Genomic DNA, 16,086 nt, shown 5'->3' with positions numbered 1-16,086 from the left:
GGCTTGTTTCTCAAAACTGCGCTAGCTGAAGATTCAGTGAAACGTAGAGGGTGGTGGGGCTCCCAGACTGCAGCACCCAAGAAAGAGACCTCCTGGGGCCCTGGGTCCTACCTGAGGCCTTGAAGATCAGTTTCAAGTCCCACTTCTAGGCAAGGGCAGGTGATGGGGTCTCTGCGGGGCCCGCGGAGGCGGAGAAGAAGTGAGATGTGCAGCTGCCTTCTATTTACGTCCTCAACTGCCGCAGCCAGAAAGAAGGAGGTCCAGAGGAGCTAGCTGACATCTTTTGTCAAAAGAATCAAACAGCCCACACGCTGGCACCTCCCACTGGCCACCGGCACCCTCACCTCCTCTGGCTGGGACCCTAGACTCTGAGACTCTCAGACTGAGAACCCCTCCTGCCACAGACACCCTCCCCAGGGGTCTCCTGCCTCTCCTCGGTTACTGCTTACAACATCACAGGCCACCTCTGTCTCACCCGCTGGCCCGGGAACCTCCCTTGGGGGTCCCTCAGAGCCCAGCAGACTCCTCCTCCACCTGAAGGAGCCATTTCCAGAAGCCCTGCCTTGGCGGCTTCTGTTTCAGAGCCCCGAGGCCTTGAGATTGAGAACTGGTCCTCAGTCAGTCAGTGAAGCTCCAAGGGCAGGGGCTGGGAGGGTGGCCAGTGGTGACACGCTGTCCTCGATCGGCTGATGGTAACATGTGTTCTAATTTAGAGAGTCCCCTGACTCAGACCAGGGGCGCCCAGGAAGGGCTGGAGGCAACCTCTGTGGTCACGTGGTCAAGTGAGGCAAGCTGGCCTGCCGGGCAACACTCTCTACTCCACTGCTTTGGTTACCAACTTTCCAAAACTTACATTCCTTTCGGATCTCATGTTCCGAGGAAGTGCCAAAAGCACTTTGTGGCAGATGCCCCTCTGAACACTTTTCCACACCTCACCTCATTGTGTCTTTACAACCCCTCCCTTCACTTATTCCACCAGTGGGTGTTGAGGCTCGGCCTGTGCCAGGCTGGGTCCTGGGGCTTATGGGAAGCCCAGGGGACAGACACGGGGAGGTAGACATCAATGGAAGGTCCCACTCTCACGTTAGAAAATAACGCGCTGGGAGAGGTGCTCCAAAGTGAACCTATAGGATAGAGATTAATGGGGGAAGTGGTGGGGGTGGGGCTCAGGGAAGGCACTCTGAGCAGGCGACCTTGAATCAAACCTGCAGAATGAGCAGCAGAGGACAGGAGAGGGTTCCACAGACGTGGACTCACATGTGACCAAAACTGCTGCAGGAGTTAGGAAAGCAAGGGTCAGTTTGGTGAATGGTGTGTCCAAGATGGTGCCACCAGGGAGTGGCTCTGCTGTGTTGGACTCTGTGACGGAGGGCCACCCAGGTCAGAGCTCCCGTCACCTGCATCATCATCTCATGACCCCATTTCTTTCCCGGTGAGATGCCCATTTCCTTTCTGTGATCACTAGCTCCACGAGGGCAGAAGGAGCATGCGTGGGGGCCTGAGGCCCTCCCCGCTGCTAGCCCTGGGCCTGTGCACAGGAGGTGTCCTTCAAGGACAACAGACATCCATGGGCCCCCACTCTGGCCAGCCTGGACTAGGGGTTCGGGCACAGACATGGAGCTCAGAGTTCAGTGATGGAGAGGGAGAGCTCCTTGCAGACCCCATCTTCCCCACCTGGAGCCCCAAGCATGGGCTGCCAGTGACCCCAGAGTCTATTTGGAAAACTTGGCTGCAGCTGACCCCTCCTGACTCTTGCTGGCTGGCACTAAGACGCCTCTGTCCTCTCCCCACTCCCTCTCTGTACTGCCTCCATACCCTCTCCTTTGCTACCCCCTAAGTGCCCCCACCCGGCCTTCCACTGTGCCCCCGCCCCTGGCCTCACACCTCCTTTTCCTCCACCTCCTGCCTCGACTGAGGCGCGGATGTCCCCAGGGGCCACCACCTCGTACTTCTCCTCCTGCTCATGTACCACGGTGGCAGGAGAAGGGGCCGGCACTCTCTTTGCCCCACAGCGTCACTTCCTCCCCCCGTGTGTACAATCTGGCCCTTCTAGTCTCGCCCCATCCAGTCAGAGCTGTCTCGAGTGTTCCTGTCTCTCGTGCATCCCACCACCCCTACCTTGCTCCCGGCCCCCCTCTGACCTCTTACACCCAAAGGCCCTCTCTGGGCCCTCACCTCCTCTGTCTGTCATCCGACCTGCCCTGCACCCCCGTGACCTTGGCGGGAGAGAGCGCTAGTCCCTGCCCCCACTGCCCTTTGCCCAGCCGCTTCCAGGCTCCCTTTCTTCATTGCCGGGGATGTCAGGGCCGCCCCTGACCACCTCCTTGGCAACTCCGCCTTCCATGTGGCTGGGCTCAATAAATTCATCCCATTTATTGAGCACCAACTGTGTGCTAGGCACTATGCTAGGTGTTGGGATACAGCCAGGAGCCCAAATTGACCAGGTCCCTGCCCTCATGGCTGTCGCAGTCCAGACACTGAAAAGTAAACCCAGGAGTGCACAGATGATTACAAATGGGGACAAGTGCTGTGTAGGAAAATGCCAGGCCCTCTGAGAGCAGAAAAGGGTCCAAACGTAGTCTAGGGAAGAGAGGGGGCAGAGAAGGGACCCTGAGGAAGAGACATTTGTGCTATAATCTGCAGGAAGAGGATGAGCAGAGCCCCATCTTTTGGGCGTTAACCTGCCACAGCTGTGTGTTTAGCTTTCTTCAGCCAGTGGCCGAGTCGTGATCGGTAAGTGCATTAGTTAGCCATTGCTGCGTAACAAATTATCACAGACTTGGCGGCTCTCACCAAAATCCACTTATTAGCTCAGAGCTCTGTTGGCCAGAAGGCCCAGGCGTGCCACGGCCGAGTCACCTGCGCAGGGTCTCACAGGTTGTAGTCAAGCTGCCACCAGGCTGCCTTCCGGTCTGGAGGCTGGTTACAGTCGTTGGCCATGTTCAACTCCTTGTGGCTGTAGGAATGAGGTCCCTGTTTCCTTGCTGGTGCCTGCCAGGGGCCGTTCTCAGCTCCCAGAGGCTGCCTGCATGCATGGCCACACGGCACCCTCTGTCTTCAAAGCCAGCAGGAGTATCTCCTTCTCATTGGATCCCTTTTGTGCTTTGAATCTCTGACTTCCCCATCTCTGGCCGCTAGACCCCGATTTGAAGGGCTCCTGGGGTTGGGTCAGGCCCACCAAGGATGACTTTTCTTTCTTAAAGTCACCCAGTCAGGGGCATATGGGCCCTGCAGACTTGTGGGGGGTATACTCCAGGGGCAGGGACTTGGGGGATGTCAAAGAGAATCAAAGCCAGACTCTAGTTAATGTGGTCGGGACAGATGTCTGTCGGTAATACACCATTGCAGTGGGGAAAGAGCCCAGGGAGAACTCAGCACAGCCCCGACTCCTACCGAGGTGCCTGGGTGTTTGGAAGGGAGCCTGAGGGGAGAGGGAGGGCGGCGAGCCAGGCTCGGCAGTCAGGGAAGTGAAAACTTACAAAAGGCGGGAAAGGGGGCGTGGTCCATGTGAAACCTGTCTGGGTTCGTTAACTGGCACTTCTCGAAGTTAGGCTCCTGCCCTCTGATGGAAGCTGGGCGACAGGGGCTGTTTCTTCAGGTGTTCGCTGGGATAGACTGGACATTATTTCAGCAGCCTTGAGTTTCCTCAGACAGGTACGCTAAGGTGGCTGGGCTCATCCTAGGAATGCTGACTTCAGCTGTTAGAAACGAGGTTCATATTTTGTTCAAGTCTTTACAGGCCAAGGTTGAGGCTCAGAGGAGCCTGCTGCAGTTTGGTCAGGGAGCGAGTCTTGGTCAGGGCCGTTTTGGAGTTGGACTCACCACCATGAACCATTCGTGTGGGTCTCGTTCCATTTGTCAGTGGGTGGTTTAGGCCCGGGCACGGGTAGACCCGTGGTTTGCAGGGTGTAAAGCTTATGCAATTTGGAGGGCCCTCTTTAAGAAAGAGGATATAAAATTACAAATATGAAATTGCTAGGGCCTCTCCCAGGACCCGGGAAGGAGCCTGCGTAAGTGAGGGGCCCTGGGGCTTATACCACTGGGGGAACTCAGAAGCCCGAAATCGGTCTCACTGGCCCCAAATTAAGGGTCAGCAGAGCTGTGCTCCCTCTGGAGGCTCCAGGGGAGAGTCCCTTTTCTGGCCTTTTCCAGCTTCTAGAGCTGCATTCCTTGGCTCGTGGCTCCTTCCTCCATCATCAAAGCCAGCAGCAGAGCATCGTCAAATTTCTCCTGCTTCCTTTATCATACCGCCTTCTCACTTCCGCTTTCAAATTGCCCCCATATAAGGATACACGTGATTGCAGTTAAGGCGCACCTAGACGATCCAGGATCCTCTCCTCATATCAAAGTCCTTAACAGCCACATCTGCAAAGTGCCTTACCCCGTATAAAGTCACATCACAGGTTCCAGGGAGTAGAACATGGACATCATTTGGGGGGGCCACCGCATGTCCACTGGCCTTGGCCATGTGGGCCTGGGCAGTACAGGAGGGACAGAAGCCTGGGAGCACAGCCGGGGAGAGCCTGCCCCCTCTGGGAAATTCTGTTCTCTGCCGGGACTTGCAGCGCCATCTGAATGGAATGTAAGAGCTGGGAAGCAGGCCTAGAAGATTCCATCCCTGTAACAGCTGAGCGCTGCGTACCTAAAATTTCATTATGCTTATTCGGGAGCAGGGAAGGACTGGAAAGGCCGTGGCCCAGCTGAGGTCCCATGACCTCAGACCCACAGCCCGTGGAGGGAAGGCCACTGCAAGTTGCCTAAAAGGGGCGGATTTGGCGGATTGCTCGGCCCGTCAGGAGCTACTCAGGGGCTCAGAGAAGCGGCGGGGGGCGGGGAGGAGCTCTCATAACTGCCTTGTTTCCTGTTTTAGTTGCTTTTCCTGCTCCTTTTAGATGAGTAAGCATTAAGCAATGTCTACTTCAGTATGAAATTGAGGCCTCAAAAGGGCTCTGTGCACACTCTGGATGTTGTCTTTCCTGACAGCCTCACATTCTCTCACTTACCCTGGCTCGAGGCCTGAGGAGGCTCTTTCCTGCCTCCTTCTCTTGCCACTTGGCTGATTCAACTTTCCCACATGTCACCCTCTCTGTCTCACTTCACTTCCACGTCCCCTCTCTCCTCTGGATTGCTGTGACTGCCTCCTCAGGCTCGCCTGCCTCCAGGTTGGGCTCCTCCCAACCCTCCTCCACCCAACAGCAGAGAGGCCCTTGGTAGAAGTGAGCTGCGTCTTGCCCCGGCCTGCTTAAAGCTGCTCAGTGGGCCCTCGCTGCCCCCAGGGAGAGGCCAAGGCAGGCTGCAGAGCCAGTCCCAACTCCTCAACGCCCTCACCCCCTTCTTGCACACAAAAGCCACCAGAGCGAACACCAAATGTACCTTGGACACATCCTACCCTGCCTAACTCATTTGCCCATACTTTTTGTCTGTTCAAAGCCTTCCTTTTCTTTAGGATCAAGCTCAGTTCTACTTCTTCTCTGCAACCTGCCCATAGGTGTCCCCCAACCTTAGGCTGGATGTCATCTTCCCTCCCTTTTCTGTCTTCCATTGGGCTCTGTAGCTCTGCTCTGTGTCCTATAGCGTTGTTCACTCACAGGGATGTGAGTTTCCCAGCGCCGCCATAACAGAGTACCGCAAACTGGGGGGCTGAAAACAACAGGAATGGATTCTCTCCCAGTTCCAGGGGCCAGAAGCCCGAGATCAAGGTGTGGGCAGGGTTGGTTCCTTCTGGAGACTCTGAGGGAGCAGCTGTCCCAGGCCTCTCTCCCAGACTTGGGTGGTGGCCACAGTCCTTGGAGTTCCTTGGCTTGTGGCCACGTCACTCCAATATCTGCCCCCACCTTTAGGTGGGGCTGCTCCTCTGTGTCTACGTGTGTCCTTCTCCTTTGCTGTCTCCCATACAAACACTAGTCATGGGATTTGGGGCCCACCCTAATCCGGAATGATCAAATATTGAGATCCTTCACTTAATCACATCTGTAAAGACCCTTTTACCAAATAAGGTCACACCCGCAGCTTCCATGTGGCTATGCCTTTCGGGGGCCACCATTCAACTCTCTGCCACAGGTGTATTAGTCTTCTATCGCTGCCTAACAAATGACCAGAAACTTAGCTGCTTAAAACAGCACACATTTTTTATCTCTCAGTCTCCTTGGGTTAGGAGTGTAGGTTTAGCTGCTCCTCTGCTCAGGGCCCACCAGGCTGCAATGGAGATGCTGGCCGGCTGCATTCTCATCTGGATGTGCAGGGGTCACTGCTCCTGGAAGCAGCTCTCAGGCAGCGCCTGATGGCGAGTGGAGAGTAAACACCTCAGCTCCCTCGCATCTCAGGCTTGAGAGTCACTTTCCCACGGCGGTGACTTGCTTGCTAACACACCGTGAACTGACAGCCTTCCTTCCCTGCCTCGCTTCTTCATTCTCCTACTGGCTTTCCTGGGGTCACTTCCCAAATAAACTACTTGCACTTAAATCCTCATTTCATGGTCTGCTCTGGGAAATCTAAGCTAAGACGTGAGCCATGTGGCTGTCTGGGAGAAGAGTGTTCCAGGCAGAAGAAACAGCAAAGGCCCTGTGGCAAGAACAGCCAGCCCGTGAAGCCAGAAGGGAGTGAGCAGGGCAAGAATGGGAGCAGATTAAATCTGTGGGTGGAAGACATGAACAAAAACTATGTTCTGGTTGTGCCAGGAGGCATTGAGCCCACACAAAGGCTTCAGCAAGGGATCCCCCAGAAGAGTGACACCAAGCCACTTACTGCAAGTAAGAGATGGGTACACAGATTCGGGAATAGGTTTGGACTGAAAGAGAGACCACATTCACGTAACTTTTATTACAGCATATTGTTATAATTGCTCTATCTTATTATTAGCTATTGTTGTGAATCTCTTACTGTGCCTAATTTATAAATTAAACTTTATCATAGGTATGTCTGTAGAGGAAAAAATATAGTATCAGCACTATCCGTGGTTTCAGGCATCCACTGGGGGTCTTGGAACATATCCTCCATGGATGATGGGGGGGCGACTGTAAAGGGAAAAAGTTAAATAAACAATCCAATACACAGCAGGAAAGGAAAAATAGAAACAGCGTATGAAATAAAACATAAAGCCTAAGTATTTCAAGAATCATAGTTAGCGTAAGTGGGTTAAAATCATTGATTAAAATAGATTCTCAGGCTGGATGGATAAAACAAACGAGGTATACCTAACATAAAGTAATTCAGAATGACCGAGGATAAAGAAAAAGATAAACCAAGACAATACTAACCAAAGGAAAATAAATATTACAATGTCAATTATCCTACACAATAGAATTTTAGGCAAACAGAATTAGAAGAAGCATTTTATACTGACAAACAGAACAGTCTACTTTGAACATTAAAACATTCATTAATCCGTGTGTAAATAACAATAGCAGACACATTCTAAGTGCTTTATGCTATTAATTTACTTAATGTTCACAAAAGTCCTGTCAGGAAGTTACCATTATGATCCCATTTCACAGATGAAGAAACAGAGGCACAAACAAGTTAAGTGGTTTGCCCAAGTCACTCTCATGCAGGATCTAGGATTTGAGACTCGCAGTCCAAACACAGATTCTATGCTTTCCCTGCTATGCTATCCTTCCTCTTCTCACAACGTAATCTGTCTATCTACCCACCTATCTACCCATCCATCTATCATTTATATCATCTGTTTGTGGAACTGACAAAATGATAGGAAGAAATGGCCAAATCTACAAACATAATGGGAGACTGAAACACGCCTCTCTTGGAAATTGAGAGAATAAGCAGAGCGAATAGAAGTAATGATATAGGAGATTCAAGGATATGGACAATCTAACATAGAAACCAATCTACATTACACACATGTGAATACATACATTCACATAAAAGCCTGTGCCCAGCGGAGAATCTTGTCAAGCATGAACAGAATCTTTATAAAACTCAACCACACATCAGGCCACAGTCTCCTCAAAAATGTTTTCTTACCACAATGCAACAAAGATAGAAATCACTAAAAAAACCTGTCCCATAGATTTAAAAATATTTGAAACACATTTGTAAATAATCCATGGGTTAGAGAGGTGGTGGAAAATCCTGAAGATCTTGAAATAAAAATTTTGATGTGTAGCTACAGTAGTTCACGGAGGGAGATGCATAGCTTTATGGCATTTACTAAAAAAGAAGAGATCATGAAACTGAATTAACAACTGTTCAGCTTAAGAAGCTAGAGAAAAAGCAGCAGAATAAAGCCAAAGAAAGAGGGATGAAATGAATAATAAAGATAAATGCAGAAATGAATGAAATAGCAAACAGAAATAATGAGATAACAAACAGAAAGCAAAAATGATCACTACCACCAGAAGATGATTATTTAGAAAGGCTAATGAAATATGCAAACTTTGGACAAGAGTGATCAAGCAAAAACAAAGGGCAAACAATAGCAGGAATGCAAAAGGGTCCATGGTTACAGATATAGTAGAGATCTCTTCAAATCATAAGAGAACACTGTGAACAAACAATGACAATATATTTTAAAATCTAGATGACACAGAAAAAATATAGAAAACTATAAATAAGTTTCCAAAATTGACCCAAGAAGAAATAGGAAGTCTAAATAAAAAAAATCCCCATTAAAGAACTTGAAGCAGCATTCGACCCTCTCACCCCCAAGTAGGCTCTAGGCGTTTAAAAAATTTTACCAAGATTTCAAGGATCAGATAATTCCTAACTTACATAAACTGTTCAAGCCACTAGAAAATGAGAAAAATCTACCAAGTTTATTTTTCTGAATCTAGTATAACATAAAAACTGGACAAACATAGCAAAAGAAAAGAAAGTTATAGCTAAAGAATCCTAAAGAAAATGTTAGCAAATTGAATTCAGCAGTTAAAACCACTGGTTTGGACACCTTAAGAGGGTGAGTTTGGTGGTATGATAATTATGTCTCAGTAAAGCTCTTATGAAAACACTGAATCCAGCAGCATACTAAACACGCATACACACGTCATAGCTAAGTAACATACATCCCACGAACACAAGGACGGTTCGGCATCAGAAAAAAATCTATCATTGCCATTCACTGCATAGCAGATTAAAGGAGGAAAGTCATATTATCATCTCAATAGATTCATAAAAGGGATTAGATATAAATCAATACCTGTACCTGATGAAGATTCTTACCAAGCTAAGAACGGAAGACAGCTTCCTACCAAGCAACTTACAGCACTCATTGCACTCTGCCTGCTGCCACCGCCACTGTCTGCCTTTGCATCAGCAGTGCTAGCCAACACAATAAGAAACAGAGATTAACCAGATGCGGATTAGAAAAAAGGAGACTAAATTATCAGTATTTGAGGACTATTGGATTATGGAATCTATATTACAGAAAAGAGAATCAATGAACAACTTATTAAAATTAATAAAAAGTGCAATGAGATAGCCAGACAGAAGATCAGCCTATATAAATCATTAGTATTCCTATATACTAGCATTCACCAAATAGAAGACGAGTTGGAGACAAAAGAGACACAATTCACAAGAGTAATAACAATGAAAAGGTATCTGGGAGTAAACCTAAGAAAAAACATCTCCTTATGGAGATAATTGTCAAACTTAAGTAAAGGATATAAAAGACTACTTAAGTAAATGAAGAGATATACTATGCTCGTGGAAGAGAAAGCTTGGCATTGCAAATACGACAATTCTTCCCCGAATTAATCTCTGAATTAAATAAAAATCCAATAGATTTGTGGAAATCTGACAAATAGATCCTGAAGTTTACATGGATGAGTAAAGGGGTAAAGATTGTACGGAATATTTTTAAAAAGAACAAAGAAGGGTACTTGCTTTATCAGATAACAAGACAGTTTTTAGCTCTAGTATTGAAAGCAGCCTGATCTTGGCTCAGGAATAGACAGATGAATGGAACAGAGAAGGGAAGAGATCTTTACACGTCTAGTACATGACAGAGGAGCTGGTGGGAAAGGAGAGAGTCATCAATAAGTGGGGATGGAACAATTCAGTGCTCTATGGTTACAAAAAGAAAAGAGGCCCCTACCTTACCCTATTCTCAAACGTCATTTCCAGAGGAGTTAAAGATATAAATGTGAAAAACAAAATTCAAATACCATTAAAATAAAATACAAGATAAATGACCCGGTCATAGGAAATTTTCTTAAATAAGACACAAAAAGCACGAAGCAAGGATATGTTTCACTATCTCAAAATTAAAAACTGTATTAACGAAAGTCACCATTAACATGGTTTATAACCAAATGACAGACTAGAAGAAGATATTTCCAATGTATAAAACAGGCAAAAAATTCATTTCAAGACTTCATAAAGAACTCCTACAGACTGGGAAGAAAAGGACAAATCATTCAACAGAAAAATGGGCAAAGACATAAGCAGAAGATTCACTGAAGAAGAATTAAAAATGGCCAATACATCTATGAAAAGATAGTAGCTATCAGGGGATATAAGTTGAAATATCAACAGGGTACCATTTTTATACATCAAGTTCACCAAAGAAATTTTAAATGCTGGCAAAGGCATAGGGAACAGATATCTTCCTACATTTCTGATGGAGCTGTAAAATGATGGAGCCATTCTGGAGAACAATTTGAGTGAAAGAAGAGGCAACGCGGTACGACTCAGCAAGTTACTCCTGGTCATATACCCTTGAGAAACTCTTGTCCATGGAGACATATACATGGATTTTCATCAAGGCATTTTTTTAAAATAATAGGGCAATATGAAAATACATATGCACAATGTTATTTATTGTAGCTTTATTTGTAATTGAAAAGTATTGGAAACTACCTAAATGTCTACACATAGGAGAGTGATTGAACAGACTATGGTATATACACACAAGAGAGTATTTTGCAGCTGTAAAAAAGAGCGAGGAAGCTCTCTGTGAACTGACGTAGAGTGATTTACAGGCATTAATGTTAAGGGGAAAATCGAAGTGCAAAAGAGAATATATAGTGCGGTACTTTTGTGTAATAAAGAAGGAAAATAAGGAAATGTGCACACATCTGCTAATCATTACAAAAGAAATCCAGGAAGGCTAACCCAGGAAACCAGGAAGTTGGTTACCTCTGGGGGCGGGGGGGCGTGGGGGGTGAGGGGTGCGGTGGGGGGCTGGGAACGGAGCTGCAGGGGCACAGGAGGGAGCTGGATTTCTCTGAGGATGCCCTTTGGGTTAGTTTTGACTTTTGTGATCATGTTAATGTTCTTTATATTCAGAAAATAAAATCAATAAGAATGGGAAGGGGAAAACAGCCTAAAACTGAAGGCAAACGAACCCAATTGTCAAGTGAATACCATAATCACACAGAAGGGGAAATAAAAGCACCAAGGAACTAATAAACATTGTTTTTTAAAATTATTTTTCAGCTTATTTGACCATCGGCCCTCAGTCAGGGCAAGGTTGTAGGAGCCAGGGGGACTGCCAAGAGATTCCAAGCTCTTAGTAGGTTTGTTTTTGGAGTGATAAAGTAAATGGGGCAAAATGTTAGTAATAGGTGAATCTAGTTGAAGTGTATATGGGTGGTTTTTGTACTATTTTGGACTTTTCTGTAGGTTTGAAATTATTTCCAAATAAAAAAATAAAACATTTAATTTATAACAGCATCAAAGATTATAAAATATTTTAACACGGCAAAGGTACAGATTGTCACTCCCACAAAGTTTAAGTATGTACTCTAAAAGACAGACTCTTTATTAATGTAGCTACAATACCATTATCGCACTAAGAAATAACTTGAATTCCTTACTATCATCAAATATCCAGTCAGTGTTCAGATTCTCCAATGTCACATTGTTTTCTTCATAGCTTGTTTGTTTGAATCAGGACTGAATTGAGGTCTGTGCATGCAATGCTATGTTTCTAAGGGGCGGTTATTTATTTACTTATTTTCGGTATTGAACTATAGTTGCTCTACAAGACTGTATTAGTTTCAGGTGTACAACATAGTGATTTGACATTTATCTACGTTACAAAATGATCACCTTGATCAGACTACTTACCATCTGTCACCACACGAAGGTATTACAATATCGTTGCCTATCTTCCTTATGCTGTACATTACATCCCCGTGGCTTACTTATTTTATCACTGGAAGTTTGTACCTCTTATCCCCGTCCCCCAGTTGAGTGTCTCTTAATCTGCAGGCTGTGCTGCTATCTCTTTTTTCTCCCTTGCGATTTAGTTGTTGAAAAAACTGTGCCGTTTGTACTGTAGAGTTCCCACAGTCTGGATGTTGATGATCGCATCCCTATGGGGCTAGTTTAACAAGTTCCTCTGAAGTTCATACTTCCTGTAAATTGGTAGTTGGATCCAGAGGGCTGATCAGATTTGGGTTCAAATTTTTTTTTAGCAAGACGAATTCATACGTGGAGTTGGGAGACTTTAATACACCTCTCTCAGTAATTGGCGGATCAAGCAGACAAAATATCAGTAAGGAAATGGATTTGAACCATTGGCAGCTTGATCTAAGGAACATGTATAGAACGCTGCACCCAACTGAAGACGGCACATTGTTTTGGGCACACATTGAGCCTTTACAGAAACTGACCACATCCCGGAACCTAAAACAAGTCTTAACATGTTTCAAAGGATCAAAATTACTCAGAGCATGAGCTCTGACCACAGTGTTATTAAGCTAGAAACCCATGAGAAAGGAAAACAAAACAAAACAAAATAGCAGCCCCTGACATTTGCAGGCTGGCCTGGCACTCACAGCTAGGCCGTGTTGTTCTCTTACCGGACATAAACAATCTCACAGAACACCAACTTCAGACAAGGCTACTCAAGACCATGAGAAGATGAAATGAAGCAAGGCCATTTCACGATTTTTCTCTAAGTACAGATAAAATCAACGTTGCTGTAGAACCACGAATGCCGAACACCCACTCTTGCTCAGCTAGTATGCATGCCTGCTGCTGCTTTCCCGACCACCCCTTTACCCTCACTGTGGTCTGCCCTCCCTATAGAGACAATTTATTGAGATCCCCAATCACAGAATTGCCCTTGCTTCCTGGCAGTATGTAGAGCAAGCCCTCGCTTCCTTAGACCCTCCCAAGATCACCCAACCAAAGTTAAATGTTGCAATAGCTTCTTTCTAACACACTCTTTCTGAGATGCCCCCTTGCTCCCCACGGTGTACGTCTCCCTCACTGCAAAGAGTAATAGGCCCAACTTGTTCACCTACACGTGTGTTCCTGGGGATCTTTGGCAGGAGGGTATTGATACTCATAACAAAAAGATAACTAGAAAAATGCCCACATGTTTAGAAATGAAGAAGTATATTTAAATAACCCACGGTTCAAAGACAATAACACGATGGAAATTAGGAAACATTTTATTGGATGATTAAAAAAATACTACATAACTGAATCAGTCAGTGGCCTGACGGAAAACAGATGGTACATGAAAACTAAGTAATTTGAGGAGAGTTAAATCAAAGGATTGGGGTGGCTTTGTAACGTGTCCACTTCGCTAGCCTGAACTACATTTCCCAGAACTCCCTTTCCTGTAGGTTTCAGTTAGGATGGGCCACACGAGAAATTCTGATGGGAGATTTGGAGGAGAGGAGGGATTTCTATAAAGTCAAAAAAGGGCAAAATTCAACCATATTGTGTATGGATGGATGTATGCTTAGGCGGCAAAATTCTGATGCAAAGCAAGGAAATGGTTACCATAGAAGTTAGGGAGGCAGAGGGAGGGGATTGTGGGGAGACATACCGGGGCTGGAGATGGCGCTCTAGTTCTTGATCTGGGGCTGGTTACAGAGTATGTTCTTTATATAAAGTGTAGGGAATGCATGTAAAACATACACGATTTACACCCTTCTCTGCGTCTGTGCTGTACTCCACAGTTTGAAAGGTTAAAACTTTAGGAAGCAGAGTTAAAATGATGGCCATTTGCAGGTGATGTGCTTTTATGTCTGAAAAGTCCAAGAGAATCTACTTTAAAAAATGTTACCAAGAGTAAGGAGAGTACAGGAAGTTGGTGAGGTACAAAATCATTTAGACAAACGACAAGTTAGAAGACGTAATGAAAGAAAAGACTCCATTTAACAAAAAGGATAAAATATCTAGAAATGACCTTAACAAGAATTATGCAAGCTCTATGTAAAGAAACTTTAAAATATTCTTCAGGGACATAAAAAAGGCCTGAAGGAATGCAAAGGTCTACCGCGTTCTCAGACAGGAAACTTACTCCCTGTTCAGTCTACACTGGCGGAGATCTGATCTGCATGGCACTGCCCACGCTCACTGTGTAATGGGGATTTGCTGCAGACCAATAAGTATCTAAAAAAAGAGCTCCATGATCCCATGAATGGTTTTTGAGTAGGGCAACAAATTGGATAGCTAGAACCACTTACTTGCTGTTAATAAGTCATTTAGTTGCTCCAAAAGTTTCCTTTTCAAAATCGTAGCCAGAGAATTTATTTCAGTCGCGTGTTAAAGTTAGATATTTAAAGTCATGGTTTATGTCTTCTTCTGTGTCTTGCTTCTTTCACTCAACACTATGCCTTCAAAATTTCTTTAATACAAAAATTACCATGAGGGAAGTCCAAGGAAAATGATAAATTGGGAAAATTATTTGCAACTCACATCAGAGAAAAGGGGGTTAATTTTCCTATTAGGTAAGTAGCTCCTACAAAATAGTAAGAAAAATGCTAACAACTCAATAGAAAAATGGGCAAAAGCTATGAATACAGCTCACAGGAAAGAAATACAAATGACTTCTAAATAAGAGAAATCAGAATTAAAAGTACAGTGAGAGACCTTTTTCATTTATCAAACTGGCAAAGGTAGGAAAGTTTGCTAGCACACAACATTGGCAAAGGTGTGGGCAATCACTCTGGCACTGCTGGCGGGAGCTGTGGCCGGCACAATTTCTATGCAGGTACTTTGGCGACATCTGTCAACAGGACAAATGCATATAACTTTTGCTCCAGCAACTCCACATCTAGGAATTGATTCTACAGATATATTTGCACATGTGTGAAATGATAAAAGGACACTAGATAGACATTAAAGAGAATGAAGAAATTATGTACTGATATGGAACCATCTCCAGCATATATTGCTAATTTTAAAAAGGAAGGCAAAGGAGAGTATGAATAGTATGCTGGCATTTGTGTGAAACAAGAAGGTGTGTGTGTATGTGTACGTGCATAGAATATTGATGGATAGTTGATGAAGCTGGGTGATGGGTACATGGAGGTTAGTTATACTATTTTTTGTTTCTGTGTATGCCTGAAAATTCCCATAATAAAAGTCAAAATTATACTTAGAATAATGACAATAAAAAGAATATCTCTAGAAGGATGCATAGGAAACTAACAACACTGGTTGAATACACAGGCACTGGAACATAGAAACTGTGTTTGACGGAGTAACAGACATGAAATAATGAGTGTTTAAACACAGAGTTTATTTTTCTCATGTCTTGAGATGTTTGAAAGCAGGCAGTTGCTGGCTTTGGTTAGTTGCTCAAGAATGTCAAAAGAAAAGTCTTTATGATTCTCTTGGCATTTTCTTTACTGTACCAAGATAGCTGCTGAAGCTCCAGCCATCAAATATGTGTTCCAGGTTGGGAGAAAGAGAAAGGGGCAGAAAAGGACCAAAAGGGGGCAGCTCCCACTGATTCAGCCCACTGTAAAGAACTTTTCAGAAGCCCCACCCAATGACTTCCATTCTCATTTCATTGGTCACCCCTATCTTCAAGCGAGGCTGGGAAATGTAGTTTTGAAACTTGGCACGTTGCTACCCCCAACAAACTCAGAGTCTTGTTAAAAAACAAATCATGAGAGGGGCTGGCCCCGTGGCTGAGTGGTTAAGTTCGCGCGCTCCGCTGCAGGCGGCCCAGTGTTTCGTTGGTTCGAATCCTGGGCGCGGACATGGCACTGCTCATCAAACCACACTGAGGCAGCGTCCCACATGCCACAACTAGAAGGACCCACAGCGAAGAATATACAACTATGTACCGGGGGGCTTTGGGGAGAAAAAGGAAAAATAAAAAAAATCTTTAAAAAAAAAAAAACCAAAAAACAAATCATGAGAAGGGTCAAAATA

This window comes from Equus przewalskii, chromosome X, assembly GCF_037783145.1.
Source record: "Equus przewalskii isolate Varuska chromosome X, EquPr2, whole genome shotgun sequence".
Taxonomy (NCBI): domain Eukaryota; kingdom Metazoa; phylum Chordata; class Mammalia; order Perissodactyla; family Equidae; genus Equus; species Equus przewalskii.
The sequence above is the reverse complement of the archived record's forward strand: the minus strand, read 5'-3'. Positions refer to the sequence as shown.